Below are 14,094 nucleotides of genomic sequence, written 5' to 3'. Positions count from 1 at the left end.
ATATCCTATGTAACCCTTGACCTCTTCAGTGTTGATTATCTCTCCAATCCATCTGCTACCTCTTGGTGAGCTGCAATTGTATTGGCCTCTTGGCTGCTCCTCCAACATTCTGATCTTTCCCTACCCTAGGACCTTTGCATGTTCTGCCTAGAATTCTCTTCCCCAGGTCTCTGCTCAAAGTCACTGAGCAGACATTATCATATTTTTTTGTTATTGTTTATCTGTTATCTGCATCCCACCTCCACTGAAAGCTCTTGAGGGCAGAGATTTGATCTTATTCACTGTCACATCCCAGCACCTAGAAAGGTATCCAGGACTCAGCAAATACTTGTTGAATAAAATTATTTCCTCCTGTAGAAAATGGTCTGGTCCAGACTACTAATTGCTCCCTCCTTCATTTTCTTTTATTATTCTTCTAGAATTCTAGGTTTTTAACCAGACACCTGACTACCTGAATTAAAATCTATATACAGTTTCCATTATTGTTGAATATGACCACTTGGCTAAAGTCTGGTATATGGGATATAAGAGGAACTGACATATGCAAGTTCTAGGATGTGTCCTTGAAGGGAGCTGCCATGGTCCTTCTTCCCTCCTTTCTCCAACCTATTGGTTGGAACATAGACATGATGACTAGGGTTCCATCTTCCATAATGAGCATACAGGTTCTTAGAAGAACTATAAACAGGTGATGTTATGTTTATACCATTATAATATTCTTGCTTGACCATTTAAACCAGTGTCCCATGAAAGTTGGTAGGTTCAGTTGAATACAGTTCTAAGATAGTTTTCAAATCTAGGCTTCACTGCCAACAGGGCCATAGCATTCCAGACGTGTAATTTCCAGTTACTGGTAGAAAGTCTGTGGACTTTGCTCTAGTTATCCCTTGTTCTCCTAACATCAATTAGGGCAGGAAAAATTTCTCTCCTTTATTGTTTATAAGTGTGATTTCATCATAATTGTAATAATTTTAAGAAAACCAGTGTTCCACTATAATAGCACTATATTAGAGTCTAGTAAGAAAACCAGAAACCACACCAGGCTTTTCAAATTGAGGGGATTTAATCCAGAGAAGTGGTTACACGGGTGTTAAAATACTGGGGCACTGGTAACTACAGGAGGCAGCTCCCACCTCTAGCACAAAAATGAAGAATGATACCAAAACTGAGGAGCTCTGAGAATGGTTGGCTAGATTTCTTATTAGATTGGCTGGTGCTCTGACTTCTGAACAGGATACTGCACAGCTGCTGCAGACCTCTGAAGGGTGAGTGTGACACCCCAGCATGGAAGTACTGAAGAAGCTGGGGGGCTGCCCTGTGCTACTGGAGGGATGCTAACAGGGGCTTGATACAGGAAGGAAAGCCTCCCTCCTCCCTCTTTCTCATTCCCACTGGTGTTCTACTTGGTGACATGTCACCTTGCAACAGGATGCCAGAATGGACCAGAGTGCAGGGCATCTAGGGTACATAGTCCTAACATCAAAAAACCTATCACTATAGGGTAGGCTTGGAGCCAAAAGACCATAGGTGAACAATCAGCACAAACCCTTCATGCCATATGAATACCCAACAGACTCATTATGTACATGGAGGCTCAACTCAAGGTGATGGATTTGAAGAGTCATGTCACTACTATCGGAAGGGAAGAATCACAAAGGATAATGGCCAACACACTTGTTAATATCTACATGTAGGTCTCCCAGCCTTCATTTTCAGTTTTACTATTGATTTTTTTAACCTAGAGTGGAAGCCAATTTGGATCTAAGTCTATGTTTGAACTCACATTTATTATGCCCTTATTAATGATGATAAAATGTAAAATTATTTCAGACTATGAAACTAAATACACAATTTTTGCAACACGGAATATATTCAAGGAAAACGTATAATTTGTGTTATTACATTATGGCATCAGACATAATGCTATTTCTGGTCCAACCTTTGTCTTGTAAATGTGTGACCCTTTCTATAGCAACCTTTTGTTTCAAAGACCACACTGATGCAAAGATTTCAAGCACATAAAAGCCCATAATAAATCCACATTGATTTTTCCATAAGAGCTCATTTCTGTGACTAAAAAATGGAAAGCAGATGGTAAATATTTACCAGAGTTGGAAAAAGAAAGAGCCTGAGTCCTAGAGCCCTAAGCCTAGATCCTTTTGTTTCGATTCACCAAATGATGCCTCTCAAAAACTGTTCTCACCAGTGCCTCAATTCCATGAGAAAAAAAAGTTAATTTGTTCTTAAAATTTCAAGTCTCACAGCTCCAGGATTCTTTGGATTTCATGAGAAATGAGATATCTCTGGGCCCAAATTCATCCAGCTGTTCTTTGTACTTCACTTCTACAGCACTGTAATGTTTTAATGCAGTAGTTCAAAAATTTGCAGTTAGTTCCTACACACTGAGAGGTCATGGTATAAAGAAAAGTTCGTACATTTTGCTCAGCAGAAAGGCCTTATATAAATCATGGCATCTTTTTTTTGGAAGCCAGTATGAACAGCCATCCTGACTATGCATTTAAAAAGCCTTCTTGACTGCTGTTACTCACTCAGGGAAGGGAAAAGAGTATAGAAAAGGAAGAAAACCCTAGCATGGTTAGAGACAGCTCAAAAGGAGTGACAGCAAAATGACATTGCAAATGTATGCTGTCCTTCAAAATAGTCACAGTGGGAGAGAGGGAATGCACATCTTTCAGTGACACTGCCATTTACAAGTGTTTGGATGACCAATGTGAATCTTTTTGAACCAGTTTAAGAGACCCATAAAAAGTTTTATCACTTTCTTCTCAATCTCTGGGGCGGGGGGCGGGGGGGGGGGGGCAGGGGTTGTGGCCAAAGAGCATATACATAGCTCAGGGTGTTCCAGATTTCGGTCCCCAATTTTAGCAACTATCTTAAAAGACAAGCATTATATATCTCTTGAGAACGCTCCTAAAAATGTGCTTCTTTACTAAAACAATTCCAAAATGAAAGTCCCAAGGTATTTTGTATCTTAGATCTTATCTAAGGTTTGGCTTCCAATGTTCTACCCTGAAAGAAAAAAGTCACTGGAATGTTTAGATTCTGGTATTTTGTTAAAGAATTTGTCACAGTGTTTTATAGACCATGTATTTTAGCTGTGCCTTTAAGGGTGGAAAAAATTTCAACAATCTTCCCCAGCGTTTGTTTTTATCACTTACTTACAAATTCATATAAATGAGATGTTTCTCCAAGATGAGTTTCCTGATAATGGTATCACATCCAGTTACACTCCAGATAATTCATAGTAAATAAAGGTTCACAAACTTAGAAGGTGTCTTCTTATTGTTAAATGAATCCTGGTATATAATCAAAGATCATAGTAGAGCACTTTATCAAAAAGTCAAGCAACACAAAGAAACGAACAGGCCAGTAGAGGATAAACACTTTCTAAAAGTAAACATTTGGAGATGATGGCATATGTTCTATCCTTCTGTATTAGTCTGTTTGGGTGATCATAACAGAAGACACTGACTTTGTGACTTAAATACCAGAAATCCATTTTCCCCCAGATCTAGAGGCTGAGGAGTCCCAATATCAGGATTTTGGCAGGCTTCAGTTTCTGGTAAGAGCTCTCCTCCTGGATTGCAGAGCTCAACTTTGTCCTCTCATGGCCTTTCCTCCAAGTGCATGTGGACAGAGTGAGCCCAAGGGTCTCTTTCTCTTCTTATGAGGACGCCGGCCTCATCGGGTTAGAGCTCCATCTTTATAACCTCATTTAAACTTTATCATCTAATCTCATAGGCCCCATCTCCCAATACAGTCATGGTGGGGGTTAAGGCTTCAGTATAGGAACTGGAGGATCCCAAATATGCAGTCCACAACACCTTTCCTCTGAACACTAAAGCCATTTTCACTGAGGTTCACACATGCGTTAAAGAAGAGTGAGGTCAAACTGTCAAGCAATGGGATTTACTGAAAATGGTGTCCTAGTTAATGAATGAAGGTCTGAACAAAAATCAGAAAAAGAATCAGAAGAAGCACATGAATGAGCAGAAGTCATGGAGTAACTAAGTTCAAGCTTCTCACCTGTTTGAAAACTGATAAAGAAAAAGAAAAAATTCTTCCGCAGTGAGGAAGAATGCTGAAACATCTACCGGCGCAGACCACTGCTGCTTCCTGGCAGGCCTGGCAGGCTCTTGCCACTGTAGAGTCCTGTGCCTCAACTTCTTGGCTGCTGTCCCCTTGGAAGTTAAATTGGGCATCCACACCCCTCACCTCAACCTAGTTCCAACTTGAGGGCTCTCTTGTGCTCTGTTGTATTCCAAAACACAAGTCCATTTGGGAAATAATTTACAAGGTTAATATTCTTTCTTTCTTCCTCTCTTTCTTTCTTTGAGAGAGAGAGAGAGCAAGAATGAGTGAGGTGAGGGGCAGAGGGAAAAGCAGACTCCCCACTGAGCAAGAAGCCTGACATAAGGCTCCACTCCAGGACTCTGGGATCATGACCCAAGCAGAAGGCAGATGGCCAACTGACTGAGCCACCCAGGGGCCCCTACAAGGTTAATACATTCTGAGCCACCCAGCTCCTTCAGGTCCTTGGTCAGAATTAAAGATCTAGATTCAATCTTGTGCCGTTCCATCGTCCCCACTCGCCATAGAGTCCTTTGCCTTGCTTGTTTTGTTTGTTTGTTTGTTTTTGGTTTCTCATCATCAGAACACCCTTCCTGAGGTGCCTGGGTGATTCTAGTTAAGCATCTGCCTTTGGCTTGGGTCATGATCGCAGGGTCCTGAAACGGAGCCCTGCATCAGGCTCCCTACTTGGTGCAGAGCCTGCTTCTCCCTCTCCCTCTGCCTGCTGCTCCCCCTGCTTGTGTTCTCTCTCTGTCAAATAAATAAATCTTAAAAAAAGAACACCCTTCCTGTGGTTCAGGAACTCACCATTGTGTGACTCTTGGTGGTTGGTAAAATGCCATCTCACCATGGAAGCTTTGAATTCAAATGTGGACAATTGCTTTCCCCAGGCCCTGGCAGCTATAGCTTGGATGTGGGATGAGACCTCAGCCGATTGGATGTTCCCCCAGAATTTTATTCTGGAGGAAGTGACACAAGGAATCAGGAGACCCCCAAAGAAGTCTCCCTGATGGTGCTGTCAGCATTGGCCTGCAAAGGGCATGTAGCTCCCCCTGGCTATAGCAGTACTGTAGAGGGATCCCAGCCAGCCTCTCCATGGGGTAGCCTCTGGGGCTCCCACCTCCTGTTCTCCTTTCCCTATCGCCTCATTTGTACTTTTCTCCAGCCTCCCCGTCCCTTCTGGGAGTTCTCTGAAATCCATATAGTAAATTCCAATTCTACTTAAACTACCCAGAGGGGGCCTTTGTTTGCAACTAAGAAGCCCAAATAGTGCACAAACTCAGGTTCTGATCGCTGAAATGGAAGTGGATTCCTAAAACAGAGGAATCTTCAAAAATTTAAAGTATCCGCAATCATTGAGTAAGAAAGCTGGCCATGAACTTGATTGGGAACCAATTAAAATATAAATGCAAAATAATCCCCAAGCATTTTTTTTTTCTTTTGCCCCTGAGGCCTTGCAAAGGTCATGCAGACTTTTCAACAGTTTTTCAGCAGCAGATTTAAAACACCCGCAATCTGAATCTCCGGATTGAGAAAGGCATACCTTTTTTATTTGCTTGGCTAGTTCTTGACGCCAACTCTCTGCAGTGTCTCACAAAGGCCAAGCAACTTTAAAACTATTACAGATTGCTTCTAGAGTGCAAAACTTGGCCAAGTTTTGAGAAGTAATTTATTCACAGCCTGATGTGTTCCATCAAGTAGAAGCCCAGGGGCCTCTTTCATATCCAGTGTGTCAGGAACAAATGGGCTTCAGTGCATTCCAGAAAACAAAGACATTTTGGGAACAATTTTAGGGAACATGCAACACTTTCTGGCACTTCAGGGCCTAATTTGCTGCTATATTGAATTTCGGTGATCCTAATTTTAGAGTTTAACAACACCTGCTGGTAAAGCCATCCAACTTTGTCTTACCGAGTTGGTAAGTAGGTAAGAGATGATGTTTTACTGAGAGCTGGATAATCAGGAAATACGGGGGAGGAAAGATGGATTGCCCCTTTTCTCAGAGATGAGCCCACACAAAACAGCGTGAAACGTCTACATTTTCACACAAACTAATTAAAACTACTTGAACCTTACCTCATTAAACCGATTTCATCTGAGCTAAACATGCAGAGACTCCTACAGTCAACGATTAAAATAGTACAGGCTGGGAGGCTAGTGTGATTTCCAGCTTCATAGATGGGCCTCTGTCTAGCAAAGACATTTGTTTCCTACCTAACTTGACTGCTGATTAGATTAAGGGCTTAGACCCAAAGGTAAATGTAAGAAGAATTGCATCACAAGCAGTGAGTTGATCACAGTAGATAAATTCAGGCTGACTACTTTGATTATAAGCATAAATGATTACACTGGAGCTCTGTTTCCAACTAAGGTTTTCCCGTTCACTTATTTTGTATCATAATAATTAAAAATTACCAAGCTCCTCACAAGGATTTCTGAATGCCAATAGCTTTTGGGACATTTGATCTTGGTATCTAATATTTAGTATCTGATACATGGGATTTGGGTTTGATGTTTTCCTTTTCTCTCTCTCTGCCTTAAGGCCCTACTTCCTTCATCCTTTTATTTCTAATTCCCACAATGAAATTTCTCATTCATGCTTGTTCTAGGTAATTTGAGGAAACTATGGTTGTCAGCTTCTGCTCTTGGCTTTGTTTTTTTTTTTTTTTTTTTTTTTAAGATTTATTTTATTTATTCAGAGAGAGCGAAAGAGAGGCAGAGGGAGAAGCAGGCTCCATGCAGGGACTCGATCCTGGGTCTCCAGGATCACACCCCGGGCTGCAGGCGGCGCTAAACCGCTGCGCCACCGGGGCTGCCCTGCTCTTGGCTTTGACCTTGTTCTGTTTTCTGTCTCCAGGGTAAGCATTTGTCACAGCAGGAAGCACATAAAGAGATTCTGGCAAGACAGGACTATGCTCAGATGCAAGGTCTCCTTGATGCCTACTAAAATCACTCCCCTCAGCCCCTGCTGAAAGTTGGAGCACACTGGTAGCTGGCATCATCACTGGGAATCCAGGGAGAAGAGCTTTCATGGAACACTAATGGGGGGAGTGGAACAGAGGCAGTAAGCAGGGGTGCCCTGAGGAGGGATAGAGAACCAATGAGCAGTCCTGGTTCCAGGCCGGCATCAAGAGTAGAGCTGACCATCCAGGGCCTGAAAGTTTGGAGTGGGGAGGGTCAGGAGGAAGTGAAAAGCAGAAATTGGGAGAACACCAGGCACAGTACAAGTATTTGTTAGAATTCTTACAAGTCAGGAGTAAAGAAGCAAAGCTAAGCCCTGGAAGTGACGATCAAGAAGAGCACTGGATCTTATTCTTGGGGAGTGCAAGGCAGGGCTCCACATTTTTTTTCTCTCTTTTTTTTTTTAATAAATTAATTTTTTATTGGTGTTCAATTTACCAACATACAGAATAACACCCAGTGCTCATCCCGTCAAGTGTCCCCCTCAGTGCCCATCACCCATTCACCCCCACCCCCTGCCCCACAATTTTTTTTTTAAGATTTGTTTTACTTATTTATTTGAGAGAAAGTGTGCAAGCAGAGGGAGGGGCAGAAGGAGAGGATCTCAAGCAGATTCTGTGCTGAGCTTGAAGCCCAATGCGATTTGATATTTCACCTTATGACCCTGAGATCACAACCAGAGCCAAAATTAAGAGTCTGCCACTTAACCCACTGAGTCACCCAGGTGCCCCAGGAGTCAGTGCAGCCCAGGTTTTTTGGGGGGGAAAGATTCACTGACTAGGGCACCCAGCCCTCTAGGGCTTAGTGAAGGTCTGGCCTCAACAATTTCCCCTGGGAGAGAAAGAAGGATCTGAAACATGACAGAGATTGCTGCCTTACAACATAGAACAGCAGGGGAAACAATATTTCCAACAAGCAAGAGCTATTGTTATAGATTGGCATCCCTCATATGAGGCTTTTATGTTCCTTTGATTTTTGTCTATTTGCTATCTGGAAAGTAACAATGCAGTAGGTAGGATTATCTCTAACAACCAACAACAAATGGACTCTGGATGAGTTAATCAGAAAGAGTAATTTATTAAAAGGATATTAGGTATCTCATGGAATCTCTAAGAGATCTGGAGAGACAGTCCAGGAATTCCCAAATCCCACAGAGCTGGTTCCTAGCTACAAGTTAGCAGAAGTCCCAAGCAGCGGGTACTACCTGTAGATTGCTCAGGCACCACTGCTGTGATGGGATCTCAATCTTGCTGCCTCACTGCAGCCCCTGCATGCTGGGTGCACAATCATGCTGCAGGGAATTCTCTATAGTCCTTGTTTCCGGGTCCCTTTAAACCCAAGGGTAGTGTGTGAGGGTGGCAAAGCCTAAGTCTTGTGATCATGGCTTCACTGCTTCACTAGGCCAGCTCTAATTTCCATAATGCCAGGTGAGCTCTGACTCACACAAAGACTTGTTCAGAGAGAACTCTTTACACTTGAGACATTGAAATGGGACTCAATGATGGGCAAGCAAAAAGAATGATAGAAGTGCCTACAGTGTTCTAGTTCCTCTAGAACAGACTGCTATGGGAATGTTTGTGTCCCTACCCCACCCCTCAAATTCATGTGGGGAATCCTAACCCCACAGGTAATGGTATTTGGAGGTGGGGCCTTTGGGAAGTGATTAGATCATGAGGGTGGTGCCATTGTGATGGGGTTAGTGTCCTTACAAGAAGAGACACAAGAGATGACCTCTCCTTATCTCTCTCTGCCATGTGAGCACATAGCAAGAAGGAAGCTGTCAGTAAGTCAGGAAGGGAGTTCTCACCAGACACAGAATCTGTTAGTCCCTTGATCTGGGACTTCCCAACCTCCATACTGCGAGAAATAAATCTGTCATTAAAGCATCCAGTCTGAGGACTGTTACAGCAGCCAGAGCAGACAAAAAGAAGCTGGAAGGAGCTAGACCTGGTTGAGGGGTGACAGTTCTATGTCTTTGGCCTCTCACTGTGCTTCACACCTGTGGCTTCATGGCCAGTCTTCTGGCTGAATGCCTGCTGGGGCTTCTCAGTGTTCATGTCCTGGAGCTCATTCTCATCTGCCAACTCTTCAATCCCTGACCTCTGTAATCTGGCCATGGCTTGCTTTCCTGGTTGCTTGGGACATTTCTCCTCAGAGTCTGGCCTCTTGTGCTGTGGAAAATCGTCCTACTGTGGAAAATGATTCTGACACCACTTCTGAATGATACATATTCAGTCCTCAGTGATAAAGCATCCCGCTGTATCTTAGGGTCAGAGCTCTGCAAAGTCACATGATGATAAGACCCTATAGGTAGGTAATTGAATCCCTGTGGATGGGGTTGTGATATACGTGATTCATGCCAAGCCTCGTGTCTCAATGGATTGTGTTAAGCTAGCTGCACTGTATCATTTAAGTGATAGTTTTGCTGACTTTTAATAATAAGCTCCCCAACCAGTCATTCCCCTAGAGTATAGCTGAATTTTCAATAACTAAGTTAAAATGTTACTTTGAAAAACTTGTCTCTTGAGTGCTCTTTTATAATAATTGCCATAAATCTAACAAAAAGTTTGAGGGAAGAGAAAGTGGCCACATCAGCAGCTCTGTAGTAAAACCCTGATTTCCCTGGTACAACTCCTTATTTACATGTCTGTAGGCACAGCCTTAGCTATCTTGTGGCTAAATTTCTTCAACTGTGAGGTACTCTAAAAATCCTAATAATGCACTTCATAGCACTGTTAACAGAGATCACTCAAGAATGCTTGAACAGCATTTTTTGCAAAATAAAATGCTGAGTAATCTGGAAAGCATGACACTATCTGAAGGTCGATAGAAGAAGAGGAATTACATTAGGACAACTCATGTTCTTTCTATCAAAGATCAGACATGATGTCAGTTGTAAAATGCAACAGTGTTCCATTCTAAAGAATCGGGGAGCTGAGTGAATGAACCCAAAAAGGGAGTTAGCCCCTGGCCAGAACCAGACAAAACATCTCTAGGGGAATTTTATGTAGCAGTCTTCTTCGTCCACTCTGGCTACAACAAAACTCTACACTGTGAACGTGGACTTGTGAGTCTGCCTCCCATATATTGGGCTTTACATGTTGCTGTCTCTTCTGCTCTGGGGCCACCACCACTAGGAGATTTAAGAAGCTGCCTGGTGTGGTTCACAATATCCACAAATGCCTTGCAGTTCACAAAACACCCTCCCATCCATTCTTTCCTCTGAATCTCAGGGCATCTCAGCAGGTAAGCAGAAGATAAAAAGTCACAGGGGCTCAGAGCACAGGCACAGGGGCCTCTATGCTCCCAGGATGTCATAGAAAGTACTGGTTTTCGCATGCCTCCCTCATTTCAAGTGAAGCATGCTCTCTCCTCCAACGGGTCCAGAAAAGGATTTTCCTCCCTTATTTTTTTGAGGAGTCATGGGCTGTTTTCATCCACTTAGCATTTCTTCTTTTACTTAGGGAATTGCCTCTTCCCTATTTCTGATGGTCCTTATATCACAGTCATCAAGAGGTGGACTTGGAGTCTCCACAACTGAGCTAGAACCTCTTTTAACATGTAATGTATCCTGAATAGGTGATATTCATAGGGAAATTGAGATTAGAGGGTTTTCCACTATTGACCCAAAAAGGAGAGTTGAATCTTTCTGCTATCAAGATCCCCAATGTCCCCAGTGCTGTCCTTTCTGAGGACAGGAAGTCATATCTTGCTTAACTTGGCTGAACTATGCTAACCTAATGATTCAACTTCATCGATGCCATTAATCAACTGCACTGGGGAAGGAAAAAAACTTGAATTTTAAGTCCTAGGAAAGCAAACAAACAAACTTTAGTTTCTGGGAAACGTGTCAAAAATCATTTTTCTTATAGGCAGGAAGATACTCCTTAATATTTGTCTATGTGTGCAAACTTGGCCTGGCATCAACAATCTATGTTTATTCAGGTCCTACAGCATCAGCAGAAAAGGCCTCACAAATCTTTCAGGGAATAGTAACACTTTCAGACAGTCACTTGTAGAAGTGCAAATAGTCATTAAATATCTCGTTGACTTGACTGGTCAGATTGAAACAGGCTTCTGAGCTGAGAATGCCCAGGGGATCTTAAATAACTACCTTGCCAAGCATTTTCAAAAACACACCATGCTCTCTGAATTCTATTTGGCCCAAAAGATTGGCATAGGCCCAGTTTCTCTTCCTTTGCTCTTGGAAATCTTCCCCTTCTTCCCAATGCTAGTGTTAAACAAAATGAGAACCCAAGAAAAATGTATGTTTGTTTCCTCTAAATTCAGTCCCTCATTGGGGCTATCACTTCTTCCTGGCCTCCCTTATATCACAGCATGCTTCCAGCAAAGGAGACAGTATCTATTATTTATCCTACAGCACACATTTATATCTGATTTACCTATCCCAGGGTATTAGGCTCACTTTCAGCTATTAGCCAGCAGATGAAGGAAACATTATGGGGGATGATGTTGGCACAAAGGAGGCCATACTTCTTACTTATAGCCAAGGCTGATGTCACCTTCAGAACTCTAAGAACATGATACCTCTGAGTGAAGCCATCACAATCTCTTCACACGCAAAGATCCTTACCCCTACTCCCCACCCCAAAAAGAGAAAAAGCAAGAGCATATTAATTTGCTTTTATTGCTAGGTTATCTCCAGACCTACCTTAATTTCTTTTCTTTTTTTGTTTTTGTTTTTGTTTATTGTTGTTTTGTTTTTGTTTTTGTTTTTTGTTGTTGTTTTGTTTTTGTTTTTGTTTTTTTGCAAAAAGATATGTTGCTTCCATGGCAAGATCAGAGAGGTTCAAATCACAGATGAGAGGAGCAGATGTTAGCAGATTTGGATTCTAGTCCTTCTTTCCCACCATACAGCAAACCACTCTTGTCTGTTAGCCCCATGCTCCTGACTCTTCAAAAGTATATCCATATGTGTCATCACCAGTCTAAAGAAGTAAGATAACCACTAGATGATTCCAAGAACATTTTCCTTTTGGGGACTATAGGTTCTGATGACTGCAGGGGTGGAAAAATAAGTTTCCTTTTACCCTTCTAGGTTCCTAACTGAGACTACCTTGTCATAAAAATAAAGGTTAACAGGAGATAACCAAATTTAATTATGTATGCATGTACAGGAGCCCCACAAAAATATGAGACTCAAAGAAGTGACCAGAGCAGGAAGCTTTCATACTTTTTGAACAAATAAACAATAAGTTTGTGAAAAATTAACAGGGCAAAGGTGTTTGAGCTAGCGGTAGTTAAATGGTGAAGAAGTAATAAGATTTGTTTATTTAGCTTTCCTCAGCCCTAAATTCTGTGTTTAGTGATAAGGAGGCCTTCTAGACTACTGCTGAAAGGAGAGTAGCTTTCACATGAGAAATTTATCTCCTGCTTTCAGAGTGTCCTTAGTGTACCAGCTGCTTCTCAAGTACCTTTAATTCAAAATAATCAATATACCAAAGTGGCATATTTTGGGTGGAGCCATTCTGAACCCCTACATCACCAATTCTGAGATATAAGTTTTTCTTCCACATCAAGCAATTCTCAGACACCAGGTGGGGGTGTCCTGCAATTCAACTTAATTCTGACACTATCTACCTGGTGATAGGATCAGATTCTGCATTTTAAGGGTTCAGCTCTGGAAGAGTGCTCCCCATTTCAGAGCCAATCAACAAATCCAGGTTATTTCCTGTGCTTTTGACTGGTCATAAATCAGAGGTTCCCACAAACCCCATTATGGGTTAAACTAATTTGCTAGAGCAGCCCACAAGATTCAGAGGAACATTTTACTTACTGAATTTACCAGTTTATTATAAAAGGATATACCTGTGGAATAGCCAGATGGAAGAGAGGGATAGGGCAAGGTATGGGGAAGGGGCACAGAGCTCCATGCTGTCTCAAAATGTGCCACTCTTCCCAAATCTTCAAGTTTTTGCCAATGTGGAAGTTCTCCAAACCCCATCCTTTTGTATTTTTATGGAGATTTTATTATATAGCCATGATTGATGAGATTATTGTCCACTGGCAGTTGAACTTCATCTCCAGCCCAGAGATGAGGGTGGGGAATAGGGAGACTGAAAGTTGCAATCCTCTAATCAGAGTTGGTTCTCCTGGCAACCAACCCCCATGTGCAAGTGCTTACAAAATGTCACCTTATTAACATAACAAAAGACACCTTGGTAGCCCTCATCACTTAGGAAATGTCTAGGGTTTTAGAAGCTTTGTGCCAGAAAAGGGGACAAAGACCATATATATATTTCTTATTATAAATCGCAATGTCACAGGGACTGACTCAACAAAACCACTGTCTTGAGGCAAAATTTTAAAGGAAAACATTTTAACTTTGCTTCCCCTGCAATAGTCTTTAAGACCCCTGAAATCACATTTTCCTATATGGCCTCATCCCAAGATAAGAGATATGATAATAAAGTAGGTGAGAATCACTGCACTATGGATGAGAAGAGCAGGTTCTGGGTTCATTTCCACCACCAGCTTCAAGACCTGGCCAGGTCACTTGCCTTCTTTCCATGTTAGTGCTGCATGTCCGAGTTGAAAAGATTGGAAATGATGACAGCTAAGATCCCTTCAACCACTAACTTTCTGCCCCACACTGTCTACACTCTACAGGCAAATGCTTCTTTCTTAGTGATGATCATGCCTGGCTGGCCTATGAAAAATGGAAAAAACAAAGCAAATAAATCACCCCTAGTAGTGCCTGCCAATTATATGCAATTATTTTGCATACAAAAAAAGCTAAACATTTTCTACGTTAATGGTACTGAGAAATATTAAAAGGCACCTCAGGTACTTTTATTTTAAGTTGAGCATTAGGACAAACATTAAAGATACAAATTCATTGGCATAAGCAATGGCTGGAAGGAGCAAGAGGATTTATGGATGGGGAGTGTGTGGAATAGGAATTATCTATATCTCACCAAATTATCTCTAAAAAATAATAATCTGAAGAAACTAGGTAGTTTTGATATTTTAATTCTTAATTTGAAATTTTTTAAATTTTATTTTAGTGATTTTGGTGTA

The sequence above is a fragment of the Canis lupus genome, chromosome 25, assembly GCF_011100685.1.
Source record: "Canis lupus familiaris isolate Mischka breed German Shepherd chromosome 25, alternate assembly UU_Cfam_GSD_1.0, whole genome shotgun sequence".
Taxonomy (NCBI): domain Eukaryota; kingdom Metazoa; phylum Chordata; class Mammalia; order Carnivora; family Canidae; genus Canis; species Canis lupus.
Note: the sequence above shows the minus strand (reverse complement) of the source record.